This window comes from Triticum urartu, chromosome 1 (assembly GCF_003073215.2).
Source record: "Triticum urartu cultivar G1812 chromosome 1, Tu2.1, whole genome shotgun sequence".
NCBI classification, from domain to species: Eukaryota; Viridiplantae; Streptophyta; class Magnoliopsida; order Poales; family Poaceae; genus Triticum; species Triticum urartu.
In genome coordinates, this window is record NC_053022.1 from 131,239,374 (window position 1) to 131,263,794 (window position 24,421).

The window sequence follows — 24,421 nt, forward strand, 5'->3', positions numbered from 1 at the left end:
AGTAAAGCATGCAACTTGCAAGAATGTAAAGGGAAGGGTTTGGAGAATTCAAATGCTATTGGAGACACGGATGTTTTTCCCGTGGTTCGGATAGGTGATGCTATCCTACATCCACGTTGATGGAGACTTCAACCCACGAAGGGTAACGGTTGCGCAAGTCCACACAGGGCTCCACCCAAGGGCAACTGTTGCGCGAGTCCACACAGGGCTCCACCCACGAAGGGTCCACGAAGAAGCAACCACCCACAAAGGGTCCACGAAGAAGCAACCTTGTCTATCCCACCATGGCCATCGCCCACGAAGGACTTGCCTCACTAGCGGTAGATCTTCACGAAGTAGGCGATCTCCTTGCCCTTACAAACTCCTTGGTTCAACTCCACAATCTTGTCGGAGGCTCCCAAGTGACACCTAGCCAATCTAGGAGACACCACTCTCCAAGAAGTAACAAATGGTGTGTAGGTAATGAACTCCTTGCTCTTGTGCTTCAAATGATAGTCTCCCCAACACTCAACTCTCTCTCATAGGATTTGGATTTGGTTGAAAGAAGATTTGAGTGGAAAGCAACTTGGGAAGGCTAGAGATCAAGATTCATATGGTAGGAATGGAATGTCTTGGTCTCAACACATGAGTAGGTGGTTCTTTCTCAGAACATATGAGTTGGAATGATGTGTGTGTTCTGATGGCTCTCTCTTCGAATGAGAAGGAGGTGGAGGGGTATATATAGCCTCCACACAAAATCCAACCGTTACACAGTTTTCCAATCTCGGTGGGACCGAATCAATAAACTCGGTCGGACCGAAAATGTAAACCTAGTGACCGTTAGTGATTTTCGGTGGGACTGACATGCAACTCGGTAGGACCGATATGGTTAGGGTTTGGGCATAACGTAATCTTGGTGAGACCGATTACATAAACTCGGTGAGACCGAGTTTGGTAATTAGCTAACCAGAGAGTTGGTCAGGCAAACTCGGTGGGACCGATTTGCTCTTTCGGTGAGACCGAGTGGAACTCGGTAAGACCGAAAAGTTACAAAGGGGAAACACTGAGTTTACATTGCAATCTCGGTGGGACCGATTCGCTCTTTCGGTGGGACCGAAAAGTTACGAAAGGGAAACAGAGAGTTTGCAACCCCATCTCGGTGAGACCGAGATCCTTATCGGTAGAACCGAATTGCTAGGGTTTGGCAGTGGCTAATGACAAGTGAAACTCGGTGGCGCCAGATAGGAAGAATCGGTAGGACCGAGTTTGGCTTAGGGTTTAGGTCATATGTGGATATGGGAAAGTAGTTGAGGGTTTTGGAGCATATCACTAAGCACATGAAGCAAGAGGCTCATTAAGCAACACCTCATCCCTCCTTAATAGTATTGGCTTTTCCTAAAGACTCAATGTGATCTTGGATCACTAAAATATAAAATGAAGAGTCTTGAGCTTTTGAGCTTGAGCCAATCCTTTGTCCTTAGCATTTTGAGGGTTCCACTTTCACATCCATGCCATGCCAATCACTGAGCTTTCCTGAAATAATCATCTTGGAATAGCATTAGCTCAATGAGCTATATGTTGTTATGAATTACCAAAACCACCTAGGGATAGTTGCACTTTCAATCTCCCCCTTTTTGGTAATTGATGACAACATATAGATCAAAGCTTCGACAAATGATAATAAGCATGAAATATATCGTCGCTTTGAGAAGTATGTGATAAGTAAGAGCTCCCCCTAAATTTGTGCATATTTAAAATTTGCTTTGGACTGAAAATGCACAAAGAGTTAGAGTCATGGGTTACTCTTCCATGTCACATACATCTTGGTGGAGCGCTCAAAATGGTAAGAATGAAATACATGCACTCATCACCAAGAATAATGAATGATCACATAAGATAGATAAGATAATAGCATTAAGCAAGCATTAAGTGTAGCTTATGATCAAACACATGATCATCAATGTCTCACAAATAATGACATAGTATCAAGCACTCAAAAGCAAACAAGTGTTCGAAAAACCACCAAATAAAGCAAGAGAGAAAAGCAACACTCTCTCTCTCGAAGCCGATGATCTATACATCTTCTCCCCCTTTGGCAACAAGTTACCAAAAAGTTCCTAGAAAATGCATAGCACTAGATCGACGCTCAGGCTTGATCTTCAGGTGGTGGTGGAGTCCGGATCACTCCAAGGACGAAGACTTCGGTAGATGCTGAAGTAGTCGCTGGAGTTGGAGCTGAAGTAGATGCTGGAGCTGAGGCTGTAGCTGGTGCTGAAGTGGTGGCTCTTGTGTCAGCAACTGGCACGGCATATGACCTCGGGCCTCTTGGCACTCTGGAAAAGGCATGAGTAGTAGTCCTGCCTCTCCTCTCCTGCATGTCCTCCTGGAGCTGCTCCACTGCAGACTGAACTTCCGTTACCTTGACATCCAAGTCATAGAACTTCTCTTCCATGATCCTCTCTAGGCTCTGCTGATTCTGAGTGAGGGTGGCCAGACTTTGCTCAATCCTCAGCATGGATGCAATCAAGTAACCAAGCTGCTCTTGTTTGGTCTTCAAGAAGTATTCAGATGCCTCCTCTTGAGTAGGCATCTTGGCAGCTTTCTCCTTCCTCGCCTTCTCCTTCTTTGCAAATGCTTGGGCAGATGATGGCTCGTTCTCAGTCATGACCACTTGGTTATCCTCAAAATCTGGATGGATGGGCAAATGTTCCTTATCCAATAGATATATGCCCGTGCCCATCTTGGAGTTGATGAGCTCCTGAATCTGAGGGGCATATCCGCAACTCCTTTTCTGATCTGCTGTAGTCCTCTTGATCATTTCCACTATGAGGCTCATCACCTTGAATTTCTGAGGCACATCAAACACATGTAGCAAGTTGATAGCATGGCCTCTGATCATCTTGTGATCTCCAGACTTGGGCAGTAAGGTGTGCCTTAGTATCCAATTGATCGTCGGGAGTCCTGACAGAAGGTAATGCATAGAGCCAAACTTGAAGGTGTCAAGAGCTTCATTGAGAATTTCCTTGTACATATTGGACATGGAGTTATGGTCCATCTTCTTCTTGGCATAGATATCCAAGTCTTCATCTTGCTCCTCTGGGGCATTAATGATCTGTGCCCACTCAGCAACTGTGGATTGGTACCTTGTACCCTCAGACATCCATGTGATCCTCCCATCTGGATAAAAGTGAGCTGTGGAGTAGAACTGCATGATGAGTTCCTCGTTCCACTTTGTGAGCTTCTGCCCAACAAAGTCAGCTACTCCACAAGCTATGAAGCTGTCTTGCACTCCAGGATAGTGCTCCTCATTGTCCTTGATGTATGTCCAATCAACCCAACGCATATCACAGACAATGGGCTTCTTATCTAGCAGCACAGTCTCATAGAAATCCTGCTGCTCCTTGGTGTGAAACCTGTAGTCCACTGCAGTCCTTCTCCTTGAAGCATATGGGTCTGCTTCTCTCCATTTCCTTAGCCCTGAATCTCTCCTGAGCTTCATGTCCTCAGCCACAGGATGAGCATCGTTGTGGTCTGGGATCTTGGGCTTTAGCTTTCTTAGGACATTTTCCTCTTCTTCTTCAGCAACAGTCTCAGGCACTGGGGCCTTGTGGTGCTGGTGCAACTGCCTCTTCTTCCTCTTCTTCTTCCATGATGGAAGCTTTGCCAAGCACTCTAGCCACAGTCTTCTTCACCCTTTCCTTTCTTTTCTTGCCCTCAGCTGCAACTGGCTCTGGGAGTGGGCTTCTCAGTTGAGCTCTTGCCTTTGACTATGGGCTGCCTGCCTGCTGGCCTTTTGATTTTCAAGCCTGGCTTTAGTGCCTTGAGCTGGCTCAATTCTCTTGGAAGTGGCCTCTTCCTCTGCCACATAGTCCTCATCTTCAGAATCTGAAGTCCTCTTCTTCCTTTGTCTCGTGGCAGCCTTTGGCAAGTTGCTAGGGTGCTCCTGCTGCCTTCATCAGAAGAACTTGAGGGACTAGTGCCCTCACTCATCACCACTTGCTGCTCTGACAATTTTGGCTATCACTCTGGTCTGACATGCTGCAAACTGACTGCTGACCCTGTGAATAGATTATAGAAGAGATAGAGTGGATGAGCATCACAAAATGCAGAGATTTTTGCAAAAGAATGATCCAAAAACTTAGTTTTAGTTTCCCACTGAAATCATCTCGGATCTACCGATTTTCAAACTCGGTGATACCGAAGCAGTTTTGGAACCTAAACTAGTGAACTCGGTAGGACCGAGTCACAGTTCGGTGGCACCGAGACTGCTAGGGTTTCACTGAGTTCAAAAATCGGTCACACCGATAAGTAATTCTCGGTCAGACCGAGTCTCACTTGTGCAATGGCATAAGCCAAATCGGTGGGACCGAGTTTTTCAACTCGGTGGGTCCGAGATAGTTTCGGCGGAAACCTAAACCTAGAATTTTCGAATCAAACCTAATCTATGAGCGTTTTGACTGGATAGAAGTTTATCAAACGTGGCTAGAAACAATATGATCACAATGTGCTAGGAATCAGATTGAGGAATAGCACAAAGATCAAGTCCATACCCTAGTTCGGCGGGGACTTGCTACGGCGGCAACGGCGGGGCAGAATTCCCGTTGACGGCGACGGAGACCAGCGACTGGAGGCGGCTGGCGGCGAGAAGACGATCCGGAGACCACGAGGGCAGAGCAGGCTATCGCGCGGGCGAAGGGGTTCGGAGAAATTTCCAAATTTTGCCCGTGACTATATATAGCCCGACCCTGTCGGTGTGACCGAGTGGAACAACTCGGTGGCACCGAGATTCATAACTGCATGCAGTTACTGAAACTCGGTGTGACCGAAATGTTCAAATCGGTTGCACCGAGATCGAAAACCTAGATCAACTTAATGATCTCGGTAGGACCGAAAGTGGAGTATCGGTCAGACCGAGAATCATAAAGAGGTTTTGGAAGTTTAAGTCTATGACGAATCGGGGACTCCGAGCGCTCCTCACACAGAGTGGTTCGAATCTGACTTGATCAAATTTTGTGATGCAGCATGAATAGAGTTTGAGACGAGAAAAGCATAGATAGCTAGAGGAGGTTCTTAGGCATTCTTGTCCATCCACTTGGCAAAAAGAAATAAAGCCGAACAATCAAAACAACAAGTGGATGTCCTCGAAATGAGTAAAATATGCAATCAGCATGCTCACACAATAAGATGGCAAATGAAATATGTGACAAGGCATGCACAACCAATTCTAGCATCTATCAAGCAATTTGCGATGACTAGGTCATCTATATATGAGTATATTGACTTAGGAGTCAAGTGAGATCACTTGATCATAGGTCATACTCATCGTTTAAGCTCAAGTGGGGTTACCACTTTTACATAAAGCATTGTTGTGTTCACATCTTTAGAGTTGCTTTAGCTCAAGTCTTAGAGTAAAGCTCCCCCTAGATGTGATATCCCCCCTAAGAGGGATGAACTAACCTTGGGTTTTGTCGATGATGACTTCATGTAGATATTGAAGATGTGGATGCTCAATGTTGATGTAGATCTCTTGGAGCTATCCATTTGAGTGAATTGCACTTTCAATACCTACATGGGTTAGTCCCACAAGGAACAAACAAGGATATGCATAGACATAGAGTGATGCACACAAAAGATGATGTCCATGAAAACTTTTAGGTTACCTTGTCCCTTGTCTTACCAACAAGAGGGTTTGTGACTCCTTGAACTAGTGCAAGATGTGGAAGTTGATTGCACTTGTTCTTGCCAAAATGATAAGAGTGAAGTATGTTGGCGGAGTCACCCTCAAGAACTCTCTAGTTCTTCTTCTTTTGGATCCACATCATCTTGATGGGAATCCTTGGAGTTGTAGTCGTACTTGATGAAGTGGAACTTGAAGTAGTCTTGGGAATCCACTTGACTAAGGTCTTAGGAGCTTCTTCAAATGCATCAATTTCCTCTTGAAGCTTGTCCTTGCCTTTTTGCTTGTAGTCTTGTGGTGGAAGATCATCTTGAGCTTGTGTCCCCTTGAAAGAAGTATACTTCTCTTGTTGAGGGACAAACTTTGTCTTGGGGTATTGATCTTCTTCCCACTCAACTCCATTGGCATTGAACTTTCGCTCAAAACCAACACCTTGATTCTTCCGGTGCATTCCTTGCTTGCGCACAATTTCCTCGAATTGCTTACTCCCTGCAAGGCTTTTGTACACTCCTTTCTCTATAATCCCTTCAGTAAACTATTTTCTTGCTCAAGTGTAACTTGGCTAAGAGAATCATTAGTGGAATCAGGAGAGCTACTAGAAGCAACAATATTGGATTTAACATGATCATTGTTACTGCTAGAGGAAGAATCTTTCTTGTTACTAGACTTGACTTGAGGCATGTAAGTGGATAAGAGTAAACGCTTGGCAATGTAAGAAGAACTTTTCTTGCGGAGATCATCATTGATTGCCTTTAAGAACTCATGCTCTTGCTCAAGATTGAGCTTTTCAAAGCATAATTTCTCATGAGCTCTTAAAAGTTCTCGATGATCTTCGAAGATAGTGTCATGAGCTAACTTAAGAGTTTTTAATTCTTTAGTTAGAGCCTCAATCTTCTCCTTATCATTGTCATTCGTTTTATCTTGATTAGCATGTTTAATTGACATTTCATCATAGTATTCATCACTAGAGTTGTCACCAAGCAAATCATCACCTAACAAGTCATCTTCATCACTATTGTAATCAACATACTCGGGGTGTGTTACCTTAGGACCTTTGGCCATGAAGCATTTTCCAATTCCTTCATTTGGTGAATCAAATATGTCGTAGGAGTTGGTTGACACAAGTGCAAGACCGGCAACACCTTCATCTTGAGTATCTTCGGAGTCGGAGTGATAACTTCTCTCGGAGTGGCTATCGGAGTCGGAGCCGGATACCCATTCACCAACATGAGCTTGATGTCTTCATTTTGTGTAGCTCCTTGATGGTTTTTCCTTCCTTTCCGAATCCTTGCTTCTCCGTGAGTATCTTCGTTCATAACGATCATCTCTACTCCTTCTCTCTCTTGGTGGTGATCCTTTGCTTCTTATTTTTGGAGAATCTTCTCTTCTCTTGTAGGGAGCCGTACACTCATTGGAATAGTGTCCGGGTCTTCCACAATTGTAGCAGTTTCGCTCTCGACTAGAAGATCTTTTGTCATTGTAGGACCTTGACTTGGAGCTTCTATCTTTGCTTCTACTCTTATAGAACTTGTTGAAGTTCTTCACCATTAAGCTCAATTCTTCATTGAAGTCTTGTTTCTCACTTGATGATGTAGGGGCTTCACATGAGGCTTTATAGGCACCACTTGATTTGTTGTGAAGTTCCTCTTTATCCTTAAGTGACATCTCATGAGCAACAATTCTTCCAATCACCTCTGTTGGCTTGAGATCTTTGTAATTGGGCATCATTTGGATCAATGTGCACACGGTATCATATTCTCCATCCAAGGCTCTTAGAATCTTCTTGATGATGAATTTATCGGTCATCTCTTCACTTCCTAAACCGGCAATCTCATTTGTGATGAGAGCAAGCCTAGAGTACATTTCAGCGACACCTTCACCATCCTTCATCTTGAACTTGTCAAGTTGGCTTTGAAGCACATCCAACTTGGATTCCTTGACGGAGTCGGTACCTTCGTGCATATCAATCAAAGTGTCCCATATTTCCTTTGCATTCTCAAGGCGGCTGATTTTGTTGAATTCTTCGGGGCACAATCCGTTGAAGAGAATATCACAAGCTTGAGCATTGTATTGAAACATCTTCAACTCATCCGCGGTAGCTTCACGGTTTGGTTCTCTCCCATCAAAGAAGTCACCTTGCAAACCAACACACACAATAGCCCAAACGGCGGGGTTATGTCCAAGAATATGCATTTTCATTTTATGCTTCCAACTAGCAAAATTAGTACCATCAAAGTAAGGACCTCTACGGTGATAATTTCCCTCGCTAGACGCCATACTCTCCTAGGTTGTGAAACCAAGGCTATGACCACCAAAAGCTATGGAGATCAAGCAAATGGAGACCAAAGCTCTGATACCACTTGTAGGATCAAAAGTATGTCTAGAGGGGGGGTGATTAGACTACTTGACCAAATAAAAACTTAACCTTTTCCCAATTTTAGTTCTTGGCAGATTTTAGCTAATTTAGGACAAGTCAAGCAATCATCACATGATTCAAGCAAGCATGCAAAGAGTATATAGGCAGCGGAAAGTAAAGCATGCAACTTGCAAGAATGTAAAGGGAAGGGTTTGAAGAATTCAAATGCTATTGGAGACACGGATGTTTTTCCCGTGGTTCGGATAGGTGGTGCTATCCTACATCCACGTTGATGGAGACTTCAACCCACGAAGGGTAACGGTTGCGCGAGTCCACACAGGGCTCCACCCAAGGGCAACGGTTGCGCGAGTCCACACAGGGCTCCACCCACGAAGGGTCCACGAAGAAGCAACCACCCACAAAGGGTCCACGAAGAAGCAACCTTGTCTATCCCACCATGGCCATCGCCCACGAAGGACTTGCCTCACTAGCGGTAGATCTTCACGAAGTAGGCGATCTCCTTGCCCTTACAAACTCCTTGGTTCAACTCCACAATCTTGTCGGAGGCTCCCAAGTGACACCTAGCACAATCTAGGAGACACCACTCTCCAAGAAGTAACAAATGGTGTGTAGGTAATGAACTCCTTGCTCTTGTGCTTCAAATGATAGTCTCCCCAACACTCAACTCTCTCTCATAGGATTTGGATTTGGTTGAAAGAAGATTTGAGTGGAAAGCAACTTGGGAAGGCTAGAGATCAAGATTCATATGGTAGGAATGGAATGTCTTGGTCTCAACACATGAGTAGGTGGTTCTTTCTCAGAACATATGAGTTGGAATGATGTGTGTGTTCTGATGGCTCTCTCTTGAATGAGAAGAGGAGGTGGAGGGGTATATATAGCCTCCACACAAAATCCAACCGTTACACAGTTTTCCAATCTCGGTGGGACCGAATCAATAAACTCGGTCGGACCGAAAATGTAAACCTAGTGACCGTTGGTGATTTTCGGTGGGACTGACATGCAACTCGGTAGGACCGATATGGTTAGGGTTTGGGCATAACGTAATGTCGGTGAGACCGATTACACAAACTCGGTGAGACCGAGTTTGGTAATTAGCTAACCAGAGAGTTGGTCAGGCAAACTCGGTGGGACCGATTTGCTCTTTCGGTGAGACCGAGTGGAACTCGGTGAGACCGAAAAGTTACAAAGGGGAAACACTGAGTTTACATTGCAATCTCGATGGGACCGATTCGCTCTTTCGGTGGGACCGAAAAGTTACGAAAGGGAAACAGAGAGTTTGCAACCCCATCTCGGTGAGACCGAGATCCTTATCGGTAGAACCGAATTGCTAGGGTTTGGCAGTGGCTAATGACAAGTGAAACTCGGTGGCGCCAGATAGGAAGAATCGGTAGGACCGAGTTTGGCTTAGGGTTTAGGTCATATGTGGATATGGGAAAGTAGTTGAGGGTTTTGGAGCATATCACTAAGCACATGAAGCAAGAGGCTCATTAAGCAACACCTCATCCCTCCTTAATAGTATTGGCTTTTCCTAAAGACTCAATGTGATCTTGGATCACTAAAATATAAAATGAAGAGTCTTGAGCTTTTGAGCTTGAGCCAATCCTTTGTCCTTAGCATTTTGAGGGTTCCACTTTCACATCCATGCCATGCCAATCATTGAGCTTTCCTGAAATAATCATCTTGGAATAGCATTAGCTCAATGAGCTATATGTTGTTATGAATTACCAAAACCACCTAGGGATAGTTGCACTTTCACCACCGAATACCTGCACAAACAAACACCAACTTGCACCGAACGCGACAAAGGGGTTGTCAATCCCTTCACGGTTATTTGCAAAGTGAGATCTAATATAGATGGATAAATGGTAAAGTAACATTTTTGGTATTTTTGGTTTATAGATCAGAAAGTAAAAGATTGCAAAGAATGTAAATAGGAAACTAGAATTGTAGATCGGAAACTTATATGATGGAAAATAGACCCGGGGGCCATAGGTTTCACTAGAGGCTTCTCTCAAGATAGAAAATATTATGGTGGGTGAACAAATTACTACCGAGCAATTGATAGAAAAGCGCAAAGTTATGGCGATATCTAAGGCAATGAACATGAATATAGGCATCATGACCATATCAAGTAGACCGAAACGATTCTGCATCTACTACTATTACTCCACACATCGACCGACTCCTGCCTGCATCTAGAGTATTAATTTCATAAGAAAAGAGTGACGCATTAAGTTGGATGACACGATGTAGCGGGTTAAACTCAAGCAATATGATGAAAACCCCATGTTGTTATCCTCTTCTGTCACTAGGAACGATCACCGCAAGATTGAACCCAAAGCTAAGCACTTCTCCCATTGCAAGAAAAACCGATCTAGTTGGCCAAACCAAACCGATAGTACGAAGAGACTTGCAAAGATATCAAATCATGCATATAGGAATTCAGAGGAGATTCAAATAATATTCATAGATAGCTGGTCATAAATCCACAAATTCATCGGATCTCGGCAAACACACCGCAAAAAAGTATTACATCGAATAGATCTCCAAGAGCATCGAGGAGAACATGGTATTGAGAATCAAAGAGAGAGAAGAAGCCATCTAGCTACTAGCTATGGACCCTTAGGTCTATGGTAAACTACTCATGATTCATTGGAGAGGCAATGGTGTTAATGTAGAAGCCCTCCGTGATCGAATCCCCCTCCGGCAGGACGCCGGAAAAGGCCCCTAGATGGGATCTCATGAGTACAGAAGGTTGCGGCGGTGGAAAAGTGGTTTCGTGGCTCCCTTGGAAGGTTTTTGGATATTTGAGAATATATGGGCGGAAGAAATAGGTTAGTGGAGTCACGAGGGGCCCACAAGGGTGGGGGCGCACCCTACCGCCCTAGGCGCGCCCTCCAACCTTGTGGCCGCCTCATGGCTTTCCTGACGTGCACTCCAAGCCCTCTGGATGTCTTTTGGTCCAAGAAAAATCATCGTGGAAGTTTCATTCCATTTGGACTCCATTTGGTATTCCTTTTCTGCGAAACTCTAAACAAGGAAAAAAAGAGGAAATGGCACTGGGCTCTAGGTTAATCCGTTAGTCCCAAAAATAATATAAAATAGCATATTAATGCATATAAAACATCCAAAACAAATAATATAATAGCATGGAACACTAAAAACTTATAGATACGTTGGAGACGTATCAGCCATGAATTTCCGTACCACCTCCGTCGTCATCTTTTTAGGTGAACCCAAGATGTCATGCTCACACATGAGCCCGAGGGAGGCCCGCTGAGTGACTAGCACCATGGACTGATTGGCAACCTAGTGCGTGCTCCTATAGGAGGGCGCAGAGGATGCCTTGGCCGACAGAAACTAGATGCCGGTGTGTCGACGATGACGGGCACCGAAATGTTAGGGAAGAGCATGTGCCTGGCCACGGCATGCTTGCTTGTGCTAGCTTGTCTGTGAACACCAAGCTCAAGGTGCTCCATCTGGTTGGTGACATCCTCAAGCTAGATCAACACACTGGAGTCTAGGGTGCCGTGGGCGTGGTCTTGTTCCTAAGTGTGTCCTTGGTCTTGGTCATGAGCATGGTGCAGAGCCAAAGAGGAAGCGTTGTATTCCTTTGCCGCCAGGATCTTGCCCAGGGGGAGAAGGACAACGGCTTGGAGAGTGTTACTACAATTCATGCGTTGACCTCCAGGAGCATGCAATTAGTCTAGTGTGGCGGAGTTGGGATGTGGTCGTTGGCGGAGAAGAAATCTCAAGGGCCCCTTTGGGACACCAATGCTTGAGGATGTATTTTTTCTGAGGGGAGATGGAGGGGCTCTTCTTCACCCCCATCGCACGATGGTTATCGGGAGAGCCAAAAACATATCAATCGTCACATCCAATTGTGCCACCAGAAGTCCTTGACCCCTGGACCCTCGCACCATCATGGCACACAGTCTGAACTGATCCTCTCGGTCAATCGTCCCTCTTGGGAGTTATGGCAGAACATGTCTCCCCTTTTCCGTTGCGAAATAGAGGCGTTGGGGTGGTTGAACACCCTTGATGCACAATGCACCTACATGTATGCCCGTTGCCCACTAGTGAACAATGATACACCACATGGCATTTTAATAGCTCATGATCAATGACTGAATGGTAGGTTCTCAATGGGTCATGGTGGAGAATTAAATACCTGAAATCCGAAATCCATCGACCAAGGGTATTGGGGACTGACCTCAGGAGTACACATTCATTCGAGTACACCCGAGCAAAGGACTTGCACAGAATTTATGATCTGGTCTCGACCGCCAGCCACTTTAATCCCCCAGCTGGGAACTACAAAGTATCATTGATTCCTACCTACTTTTAATTCCTCACCACGGTACTTGGGCCTGATAATGTGAGTGTCAAGGAAATAACTATCTCCTTTATTTTGTTTCCATGGCTTTTAGCTTTGTAGGTACCATATGATGACCCCCAAGTATATGGTATCGTTTGTAGCCTTCTTCGATAAATAAGAGTGTCGAACCCAACGAGGAGCTAAAGGTAGAACAAATATTCCCTCAAGTTCTATCGACCACCGATACAACTCTATGCACACTTGACGTTTGCTTTACCAGAAACAAGTATGAAACTATTTTGCAAGGATAAAACTATTTTGCAAGAATAAAACTGCAAATAAATTGCAAGGTAATAAAAGTGGATAGCTTTTGTCAACAAGAAAGTCATTTGTCCCTAGGTAATCGATAACAAGTACCGGTAATAATTCTTCAAATTTTACATCAGGGAGAGGCATGAGCTAACATACTTTCTCTACTTGGATCATATGCACTTATGATTGAAACTCTAGCAAGCATCCACAACTACTAAAGATCATTAATGTCGTGAAACCCAACCATAGCATTAAGTATCAAGTCCTCTTTACTCCTGATACGTCCATTTTGCATCATGTTTTCCTACTGTTATTTATGATGTTTTTATGCATAATAATGCTTTTTGGATTAATTCTAATGCCTTTTGTCTCATAATTTGCAAGGTACACACAAAGAGGAAGAATTCTGGCACCTGGAAATCTGGACCTGTAAAAGCTACGTCAGGCCACCTATTCTGCACAACTCCAAACAAGCTGGAACTTTACGTGGATTTTTATGGAATATATGAAAATATTGGAGCCAATAAGTACCAGAGGGGGCCCACCATGTGGGCACAACCCACCTGGGCGCGCTAGGCAGCCCAGGCGCACCCTAGTGGGTTGTGCTCCCCTTGGCCCACCTCCAGTGCTCATCTTCTGGTATATAAGTAATTTTGAACTAGAAAGAAAATAAGGAGAGGACTTTCGGATGGAGCACCGTCGTCTCGAGGCGGAACTTGGGCAGGAGCACTTTTGCCCTCCGGTGGAGCCATTCCGCCAGGGTAACATCCCTCCCATCTTGACCAACAACTCTCCCATCTTGGGGAGGCCAATCTCCATCGACATCTTCAACAACACCATCTCCTCTCAAACCTTAGTTCATCTCTTGTGTTCAATCTGTATACTGGAACTATAGATTGGTGCTTGTGGGTGAGTAGTAGTGTTGATTACATCTTGTAGTTTATTACTATATGGTTTATTTGGTGGAAGATTATATGTTCAGATCCATTATGATATTTAATACCCCTCTGATCTTGAGCATGTTTGTCACTTGTGATTAGTTACTTTTGTTCTTGAGGTCATGGGAGAAATCATGTTGCAAGTAATCATGTGAACTTGATATGTGGTCGATATTTCAATAGTATGTATGTTGTGATTCCCTTAGTGGTGTCATGTGATCCCATATACTTATCGTAAAGGCTACAATTGATCCCATATACTTGTGGGTCATCAAGGCTATTTTCTAGCGCCGTTGCTAGGGAGTTAAGCGCTCTTGGTAAGTGGAAATTGGTAAGGAAAAAATTATTACTATGTGCTGAAATTTACTGTTACTTGCTACTATGGAAAACAATCCTTTGAGGGGTTTGTTCGGGGTATCTTCACCTTGATCGGAACCACAAATAGTCACCCCTCAAACTACTACACCTACTGAAAATATTGAAAATGAAATTCCTTCGGGTATGATAGAACAACTGCTAGCTAATCCTTATGCAGGAGATGGAATTGAACATCCTGATATGCATCTCATATACGTGGAAGAAATTTGTGGATTGTTTAAGCTTGGAGGTTTACCCGGAGATGAAGTTAAGAAGAAGGTTTTCCCTTTATATTTTAAGGGAAAATCATTGGCATGGTATAGGCTATGCGATTATATTGGATCTTGGAATCGGAATTGATTGAAATTGGAATTTCACCAAAAAATTATCCTATGCATCTAGTTCATCGTGATCGGAATTATATATATAATTTTTGGCCTCGTGAAGGAGAAAGTATCGCTCTAGCTTGGGTGAGGCTTAAGTAAATGTTATATTCATGCCCCAATCATGAGCTCTCAAGAGAGATTATTATTCGGAATTTCTATGCTCGGCTTTCTCATAATGATCGACCCATGCTTGATACTTCTTATGCTGGTTCTTTTATAAAGAAGACAATTGAATTCCGGTGGGGTCGTTTGGAAAGAATTAAACGCAACTCTGAAGATTGGGAACTTGACGAAGGTAAAGAATCAGGTATTAAGCTCAAGTATGATTGTGTTAAATCTTTTATGAATATCGATGCTTTTCAAAAGTTTAGCACTAAATATGGACTTGACTTTGAGATAGTAGCCTCCTTTTGTGAATCATTTGCTACTCATGTTGATCTCCCTAAGGAGAAGTGGTTTAAATACCACCCACATATTAAATAAGAAATTAAAGAACCGGTACTAGCTAAAGAGGAAACTATTATTTATAATGTTGATCCAGTTGTTCCTACTGCTTATGTTGAGAAACCACCTTTCCCTGTTAGGATAAAGGAACATGCTAACGTTTCAACTGTGGTTAACAAAAGTTATATTACAACACCTATACCTGATGAACAAATCAAAGTAGAACCTAGTGTTGCTATGGTTAAGGATCTCGTGGAAGAAAATATAGATGGGCATGTTATTTACTTCTGTAATGAAGCTACTAGAATTGCCAAACTTGCTAAAGAGAAAAAACATAGACTCGTTGTTGGCATGCCTGTTGTCTCAGTTAAAATAGGACATCACTGTTATCATGGTTTATGTGACATAGGTGCTAGCATGAGTGCTATTCCCTTTACCTTATATCAAGAAATTATGAATGACATAGCATGCGCCAAAATAGAAGAAATTGATGCTACTATTAAACTTGCTAATAGAGACACCATCACACCACTTGGGATTGTTAAAGATGTTGAAGTCTTGTGTGGGGAAATAAAATACCCTACTGATTTTCTTGTTCTTGGTTCCCCACGAGATGATTTTTGTCCCATTATCTTTGGTAGACCTTTCTTGAACACTGTTAATGCTAAAATAGATTGTGAGAAACAAACTATCGGTGTTAGCTTTGGTGATGAGTCTCATGAGTTTAATTTTTCCAAGTTTAGTAGAAAGCTTCATGATTGGTCTTGCTTCTATTGCTGTACCTCCTACTGATTCTTTAGAACAATATCTGCTAGACCATGAAAATGATTTACATATGCATGAAAGAAATGAGATAGATAAGATTTTCTTTGAACCACATCCTCAGCTTAAACACAATTTGCCTATTGAAACTCTCGGAGGTCCTCCTCCACCTAAAGGTGATCCCGTGTTTGCATTAAAACAATTTCCACACACTTTGAAATATGCTTATCTTGATGAGAATAAGATATATCCTGTTATTATTAGTCCTAACCTTTCAGAACATGAAGAAGAAAGATTATTGAAAGTTCTAAGGAAGCACCGAGCTGCTATTGGATATACTCTTGATGATTTAAAGGGAATTAGTCCCACTCTTTGTTAGCACAAGATTAATATGGTACCTGATGCTAAACCCGTTGTTGATCACCAACTTCGGCTAAATCCGAAAATGAAAGAAGTGGTATAATCTATCCTATAGTTGATAGTAGATGGGTAAGTCATGCACATTGTGTCCCTAAGAAAGGAGGTATCACTGTTGTTCCTAATGATAAGAATGAACTTATTCCACAAAGAATTGTTACAGGCTATAGAATGGTAATTGATTTTAGAAAATTAAATAAAGCAACTAGAAAAGATCATTGCCCCCAGCCTTTTTTGATCAAATTCTAGAAATATTATCTAAGAACGTACATATTTGCTTCCTTGATGGATACTCTGGTTTTTCACAAATACCTGTTTCTCAACCTGATCAAGAAAACACCACTTTTACTTGTCCTTTTGGAACTTATGCTTATAGACGTATGCCTTTTGGTTTATGCAATGCACCTGCTACCTTTCAAAGATGTATGACTGCTATATTCTATGACTTTTATGAAAAGATGGTTGGGGTTTTCATGGATGATGTCTCCGTTCATGGGAAGTGTTTTGATGATTGTTTAAGCAATCTTGATTGAGTTTTGCAGAGATGTGAACAAACAAATATTGTCTTGAATTGGGAGAAGTACCACTTTATGGTTAATGAGGGTATTTGTTTTGGGCCATAAAATTTCTAAAAGAGGTATTGAAGTGGACAAAGCTAAGGTTGATGCAATTGAGAAAATGCCATGTCCTAAATATATCAAAGGTATTTGTAGTTTCTTAGGTCATGCTGGTTTCTATAGGAGATTTATCAAAGACTTTTCTAAAATTTCTAGGCCTCTTACTAATCTTTTGCAAAAGTATGTTCCTTTTGTTTTTGATGAAGATTGTTTAGAAGCCTTCGAAACACTCAAGAAAGCCTTAATTTTTGCAACTATTGTTCAACCACCTGATTGGAACTTGCCTTTTGAAATTATGTGTGATGCTAGTGATTATGCTATTGGTGCTATTCTAGGACAAAGACTTGATAAGAAACTAAATGTTATTCATTATGCTAGTAAAAATCTAGACAGTGCTCAAAGAAATTATGCTACTACTGAAAAAGAATTTCTAGCAGTGGTGTTTGCTTGTGATAAATTTAGATCTTACACTGTTGATTCAAAATTAATTGTTCACATCGACCATGCTACTATTAAAATATCTTATGGAAAAGAAAGACACTAAACCTAGACTTATTCGATGGGTTCTCTTGCTACAAGAATTTGATTTGCATATCACTGATACAAAAGGAGGAGAGAACCCCATAACTGATAATTTGTGTAGGCTTGAAAATGTGCTTGATGACCCACTACCTATTGATGATAGCTTTCCTAATGAGCAATTAGCTGCAATAAATGTTTCTCATAACACTGTGGTATGCTGACTATGCTAATTACATTGTTGATAAATATTTACCACCTAGCTTTACATACCAACAAAAGAAAAAAAATTCTTCTATGATTTAATACATTACTTTTGGGATGACCCACATCTTTATAAAGAAGGAATAGATGGTATTATTAGACGATGTGTACCCGAGCATGAACAGGGACAAATCCTATAGAAATGTCACTCCGAAGCTTATGTAGGGCATCATGCGGGAGACAAAACTGCTCACAAGGTACTGCAATCTGGATTTTGTTGGCCTACTCTCTTCAAGGATGCTCGTAAGTTCGTCTTATCTTGTGATGAATGTCAAAGAATAGGTAATATCGGTAAGCGTCAAGAAATGCCTATGAATTATTCACTTGATGTTGAACCATTCGATGTTTGGGGCGTTGATTACATGGGACCTTTTCCTTCCTCTAATGGGTATACACATATTTTGGTTGCTGTTGATTATGTTACTAAGTGGGTAGAAGCTATTCCAACTAGTAGTGTTGATCACAATACCTCTATTAAAATGCTTAAGGAAGTTATTGCCAAGGTTTGGAGTCCCTAGATATTTAATGGCTGATGGTGGTTCACACTTTATTCATGGTGCTTTCCATAAAATGCTTGCCAAGCATTATGTTAACCATAGAATTGCATCACCTTATCATCCTCAGTCTAGTGGTCAAGTTGAACTCAGCAATAGAGAAATACAATAGATTTTGCAAAAGATTGTCAATAGGTCCTGGAAGAATTGCTCTAAGAAATTAGATGATGCACTTTGGGCTTATAGAACAGCGTATAAAAATCCTATGGGTATGTCTCCTTATAAAATGGTTTATGGAAAAGCTTGTCATTTTCCTCTTGAGTTAGAACATAAGGAATATTGGGAAATTAAAGAACTCAACAATGATTTCAAAGTTTTCGGTGAAAAGAGGTTATTTGATATTAGCTCACTAGATGATTGGAGAACCCAAGCTTATGAAAATGCCAAGTTATTTAAAGAAAAAGTTAAAAGATGGCATGATAAAATAATCCAAAAGCGTGAGTTCAAAGTTGGAGAATATGTTCTTTTGTGCAACTCTCGTTTCAGATTCTTTGCAGGTAAACTCCTCTCCAAATGGGAAGGACCCTATGTTATCGAGGAGGTTTATCGGTCTGGAGCTATCAAAATAAATAATGCCGAAGGTACTAACCCGGAGGTTGTTAATGGGCAACAATAAAACATTATATCTCAGGTACGCCCATTAATGTTGAAAGTAATATTATCCAAACTTTGACATGGGAAGAACACATAAAAGAGACCTTCTGGAACACTCCAGAATCGTGAAAAAGTGGAGGTACGTGATACTGTAAGTAAACGGACTCCCAAAAATCTGCAAAAATATTTTCTGTCAGTTTTGGAAAATAACAAAAGTTAAGAAAATAAGAAACTACCGGAAAGTGCACGCCCAGGTGGGTTGTGCCCACTTCGGGTACCTTTCGGACTCTATTTTTCTACAGCTCGCTTATTTCCATTTTTCTACATAATCGTTTTGGTCTACTATATACAGACGTGATGCCTATACTCATGATCATTGTCTTAGATACTGTCATAACTTTGCGCTTTTCTATCAATTGCTCGGTAGTAATTTGTTCACCCACCGTAATATTTTCTATCTTGAGAGAAGCCTCCAGTGAAACCTATGGCCCCCAGATCTATTTTCCATCATATAAGTTTCCGATCTACAATTGTAGTTTCCTATTTACTTTCTTTGCAATCTTTTACTTTTTGATCTATAAACCAAAAACACCAAAAATATTACTTTACCGTTTATCCATCTATATCAGATCTCACTTTGCAAATAATCGTGAAGGGATTGACAACCCCTTTGTCGTGTTGGGTGCAAGTTGGTGTTTGTTTGTGAAGGTATTCGGTGGCTTGTGCGTTGTCTCCTACTGGATTGATACCTTGGTTCTCAAAAGCTGAGGGAAATACTTACTCTAGTTTGTTGCATCACCCTTTCCTCTTCAAGGGAAAAAGCAACGCAAGCTCAAGAGGTAGCGGCGGCGGAGGGGCAGGAGCCCCTCCGAGATTGGATCTCCCTCTATGTTCACTTCTGTTTCACGTTATCTAGATTTGGCCAAAAACCGTTTCTTATATCCGGGAGATCCGTAACTCCGATTGTTCTGAGATTTTAACACGATTTTTTTCCGGATATAAGCTTCCTTGCGCCCGAAGTAGAGCTCCAAATGACGTACGAGGTGAGCACAACCCACCACCATGCGCCTGGCCCCTAGGGCGTGCCTTGGTGTCTTGTGGGCACTATGGGCCCCCGTTTGCAATGATTCCAACTCCCAAAAATCACATATATTCCAAAATAGTTCTCTGTAAAATTTTATTGCATTTGGACTTCGTTTGATATGGATTTTCTGCGAAACAAAAAACATGCAAAAACATGAACTGGCACTGGGCACTGGATCAATAGGTTAATCCAATAAATCATATAAAATGTTGCGAAAAGTATGTGAAAGTTGTATAATATTGGCATGAAACAATCAAAAATTATAGATATGACGGAGACGTATCAGCATCCCCAAGCTTAATTCCTACTCGTCCTTCAGTAGGTAAATGATAAAAAAAGATAATTTTTGATGTGAAATGCTACCTAGCATAATATTGATCATATATGTATTCATGGCACGAATATTAAGACATAAGTGATTGAAAGCAATAGTCTATAATTTGACATAAAGACATCAATACTCAGGCATCCAAACAAACAATCGGGTCTTTCCAAATATCAACGCTAAACAAAGTTATCCCTACAAAATCATATAGTATTGTCATGCTCTATCTTCGTAACACAAAGTATTTATCATGCACAACCCCGATGACAAGCCGAGCAATTGGTTCATAATGTCTACTTGAACTACGTCAATATTTCCCCAAAGAGGATGGGATGATGCAGCACAGCAACGGTATGTATTTCCCTCAGTGATGAGACCAAGGTTATCGAACTAGTAGGAGAACCACGCAATACTACGTGATTGGCACCTACACACAAATAACAAATACTCGCAACCCGACATATTAAAGGGGTTGTCAATCCCTTTCGGGTAACGGCGTCAGAAATTGGCAAATGGGCGTAATAAAAATATGATAGATTGAATAAATAGGTCTCGCAGGAACGCGAGACAAAATAAATAAGAATAAATTGTAGCATGGTATTTTTGTATACTTGGTTTCATAGATCTGAAAATAAAAGCAAATAAAAATAGATCGCAAAGGCAAATATAATAAAGAAGAGACACGAGGGCTGTAGGTTTCACTAGTGGCTTCTCTCGAGAAAAATAGCAAACGGTGGGTAAACGAATTACTGTTGGGCAATTGATAAAACTTCAATTAATCATGATGATATCCATGCAATGCTCATTATATAGGCATCACCTCCAAGATTAGTAGACTGACTCCTGCCTGCATCTACTACTATTACTCCACACATCGACCGCTATCCAACATGCATCTAGTGTATTAAGTTCATGGAGAAACGGAATAATGCAATAAGAATGATGACATGATGTAGACGAGATCTATTTATGTAGAAATAGACCCCATCTTGTTATCCTTAATGTCAACGATACATACGCATCGGTTCCCCTTCTGTCATTGGGATCAAGAACCGTAGGATAGAACCCATCACAAAGCACCTCTTCCCATTGCAAGATAAATAGATCAAGTTGGCCAAACAAGACCCATATATCACAGAAGAAATACGAGGCTATAAGCAATCATGCATATAAGAGATCAAAGAAGACTCAAATAACTTTCATGGATAAAAAGATTGATCTGATCATAAACTCAAAGTTCATCGGATCCATACAAACACACCACAAAAAGAGTTACATAATATGGATTTCCAAGAGACCATTGTATTGAGAATAAAAAGAGAGAGAGGAAGCCATCTAGCTACTAACTACGTACCTTTAGGTTTACAAAGAACTACTCACGCATCATCGAAGAGGCACCAATGGACACGATGAATCCCTCTGTGATGGTGTCTAGATTGGATCTGATGGTTTTGGAACTTGCAGCGGCTGGAATTGATTTTCGTTGACTCCCCTAGGGTTTCAGGAATATTGGGGTATTTATAGAGCAAAGAGGCGGTTCGGGAGGCCAACGAGGTGGGCACAACCACTACAAAAAAAGACACATCCATGACATTTTGGGCCAAACGAATTTTTTTCTGTCATACATATGACACTTCTATGACGATAATTGTGACAAAACCCGGTATCATCATAGATGTGGTGGGCTCCTACTTCTATGACAAAAAATCATGACAGAAAATGGGCTTTTCGTCCTGGGCGGGCCGGAGACGCAGCTGCATGACATTCTTTGGGCCGTCCATGATGGAAAAACCCATGGTAGAAGCGAGGGGGAGGAAAATTTCGAGGAGTTCCCGGTTATGGTGGGAGGTCGGGGGCCGAGCGATGCGCATTTCTCTCATACACGTACACGCGTGTGTGCGAGGCGTTGGCTCTAACAGAACCCGAGCGAGGCGTTGGGCTCTAACTGAACCCGAGCGATTGCACTGCAGGCTACGCGTTACTGAACCCGAGCGATCGATCGATGGCTGTTAACTGAACCTGATCGAGCGATTCCTTCGCTACTGCTGCTAACTGATGTCGATCGATGCTGCCTCTGGATGAACAGTGAGCGTTGCGGGGGGGGCTGGATGAACAGGACCCCGTGGTGTGGAGGGCTGGATGAACAGTAGACGGTGGAGGGGTGCCCGTGGAGGGGTGGTTGAACAGGACCCCGTGGTGTGGAGGGCTGGATGAACAGTAGACGGTGGAGGGGTGGTTGAACAGTAGCCAATGGAGTAGCGCGCGGTGGAGGCTGGATGAACATGAGCCCGTGGAGGCTGGAGGAGGTCGACGGTAGCCCGTGGAGGCTGGAGGAGGTCGACGATGGAGATGAACAGTATCCCGTGGAGTCCTGTTTTTTGGTACGCCACACCCCTCCCGATGAACAGGACCCCCGTTTCGACCGTAGCGCTCCAACACAAGTCCGTTTCATCCGTTTTGCGGTACACCACACCCCTCCTGATCAAAAGGACCCCCATTTCGACCGTAGGAGGTCAGTTTCGTCCGTTTTGCGGTACGCCACACCCCTCCCGATGAACAGGATTCCGTTTCGAACGTGGCCGGTCGAACACAAGGCCGTTTCCTCCATTCTGTGGTACGCCAGGCCTCGTTTCCTTCGCCTGTTCCGTCCAAGCCCTCCCAATGAACACGACCACGCATTCCGTTCCGTCCCAGCCGGTTGGCTCCCACGCGTTCCGTTGCCTCCCGATGAACACGACGTGTTCTGTTGCCTCCCCATGAACACGACGCATTCTGTTGCCTCCCCATGAACACGATGACGACGTTGTTTCTCCGTTCCGACCTAGCCATGTCAACGAGCCCTCGCCGTACGTATGCGCGAGTAGGCGTTTGAGACCCCGCCCGTATGTACACGTACGTGGTCGTATTTTCTTTCTTGCACCCTAGCCGCTGTACGTACATGTACATGCTACGTGCCTGCCTCTACTACGACACGTGCACGCCTCTACATCCACCAGTATATATGTACGTACACGTTCGCGACCAGAATGACAACGCTACATACGCTTCGACCAGGTGGGTCCTGACTGTCAGGCACTTCCTTGCATGCGAAGATGTAGCTGGTGGGTCCCAGCAGTCACGGGGGCGAATCGTTTTGTTTTTTTGCCCAGACGCACTTCCTTGCGTGCGAAGGTGTAGCTGGTGGGTCCTAGCAGTCAGGGGGAATGTTTTTTTTTTGGGAAATACGGTGGCCCGTCCGATGGGTCCCCGCTATCAGGTGGAGGAATAATTATTTTGCGCGTAATAAGGAGGCACTTCCTTGCTGCGGCCGTGGACCCAGCTGTCAGCGTCTCCACGCATAGTACTCTTCCAATGGAAGTCGGTCGTTGACCACATTGACCACGCCGAGCCGAGAGCACCACGGCGGTGGACGACGGCGAGGCCTAGGAAGGGGACGATACAGTGGTAGGGAAGACTGGGCAGTTGTTTCCCACGCGGAGGGGAGTACGACTGTACGAGGGTTTACTGGTTCGTCTGCCATCACCAGAGAATAACAGCAGGTGTGGGTGAGTAGAGGGATGGCTAGGCCAACGATGGGAGTACGGTGGGGCGGTGAGGCCTGCGCGGCAGCACAGCCGGCCGCGGGGAGGAGGGAGCAGGCAGTCCCGCCAGCGCTTGTTTGAGCGGCTGGAGCAGGAAGAGCAGAGATTGAAGAAGCACGATGGCCGTTGGATGGACATCCAACAGTCAGTGCTTGTGCGTCAACCTTTTTTTAGGAAAGCTTCAAATCTGTGGAAAACAACATACAACCTATCTACCATTATTTCTAATAATTTATAGCCCATTTGCTAATTCCTAAGGTTTTTTTGGAGCCCATATTCTTTTTGTTAGCATTACAGCCCATATTGTGGCCACGGTTAAAAAAGTATACGAAAATTTGCATATTTCAGTGCGGTCCGAACTGTTTTTAATCCTGAAATTTTGACTCACATTCAAACTAATTTTAAAAATAAATGTATATCAATATAAAATCCAACAAATTCTCCACACATATAAATTAATGTAATTTAAAATCTTGAAAAAAAAGATATTTGAAACTAATTGCCGGTTTGATGTGTTTTAAAAATGTACAGCCCATTTCTCATTACTGATGGGCCATTTTCTCGGCGAGCCGAATGAAAGCTCTCCTCATCTTGAAAGATTTGCAGCCCAACAGGCCTGACAAAGCGACTTACTTGGCAAATCACAAAAAAAACTGAGCTGTGGCCGTGGACCCAGCTGTCAGCCTCTCCACGTACAGTACTCTTCCGATGGAAGTCGTTCCTTGACCACATCGACCACGCCGCGCGGAGAGCACCATGGCGGTAGACGACGGCGAGGCCTAGGAAGGGGACGACACGGAGCCGGGGAAGACGCGGTAGTGGAAGCCCGCACGGAGAGGAGTACGAGGGTTCACTGGTTCGGCTGCGGTGTGAGGCTGCCATCACCGCAGGGCCTGGCCAGCGGTGGGAATAGTAG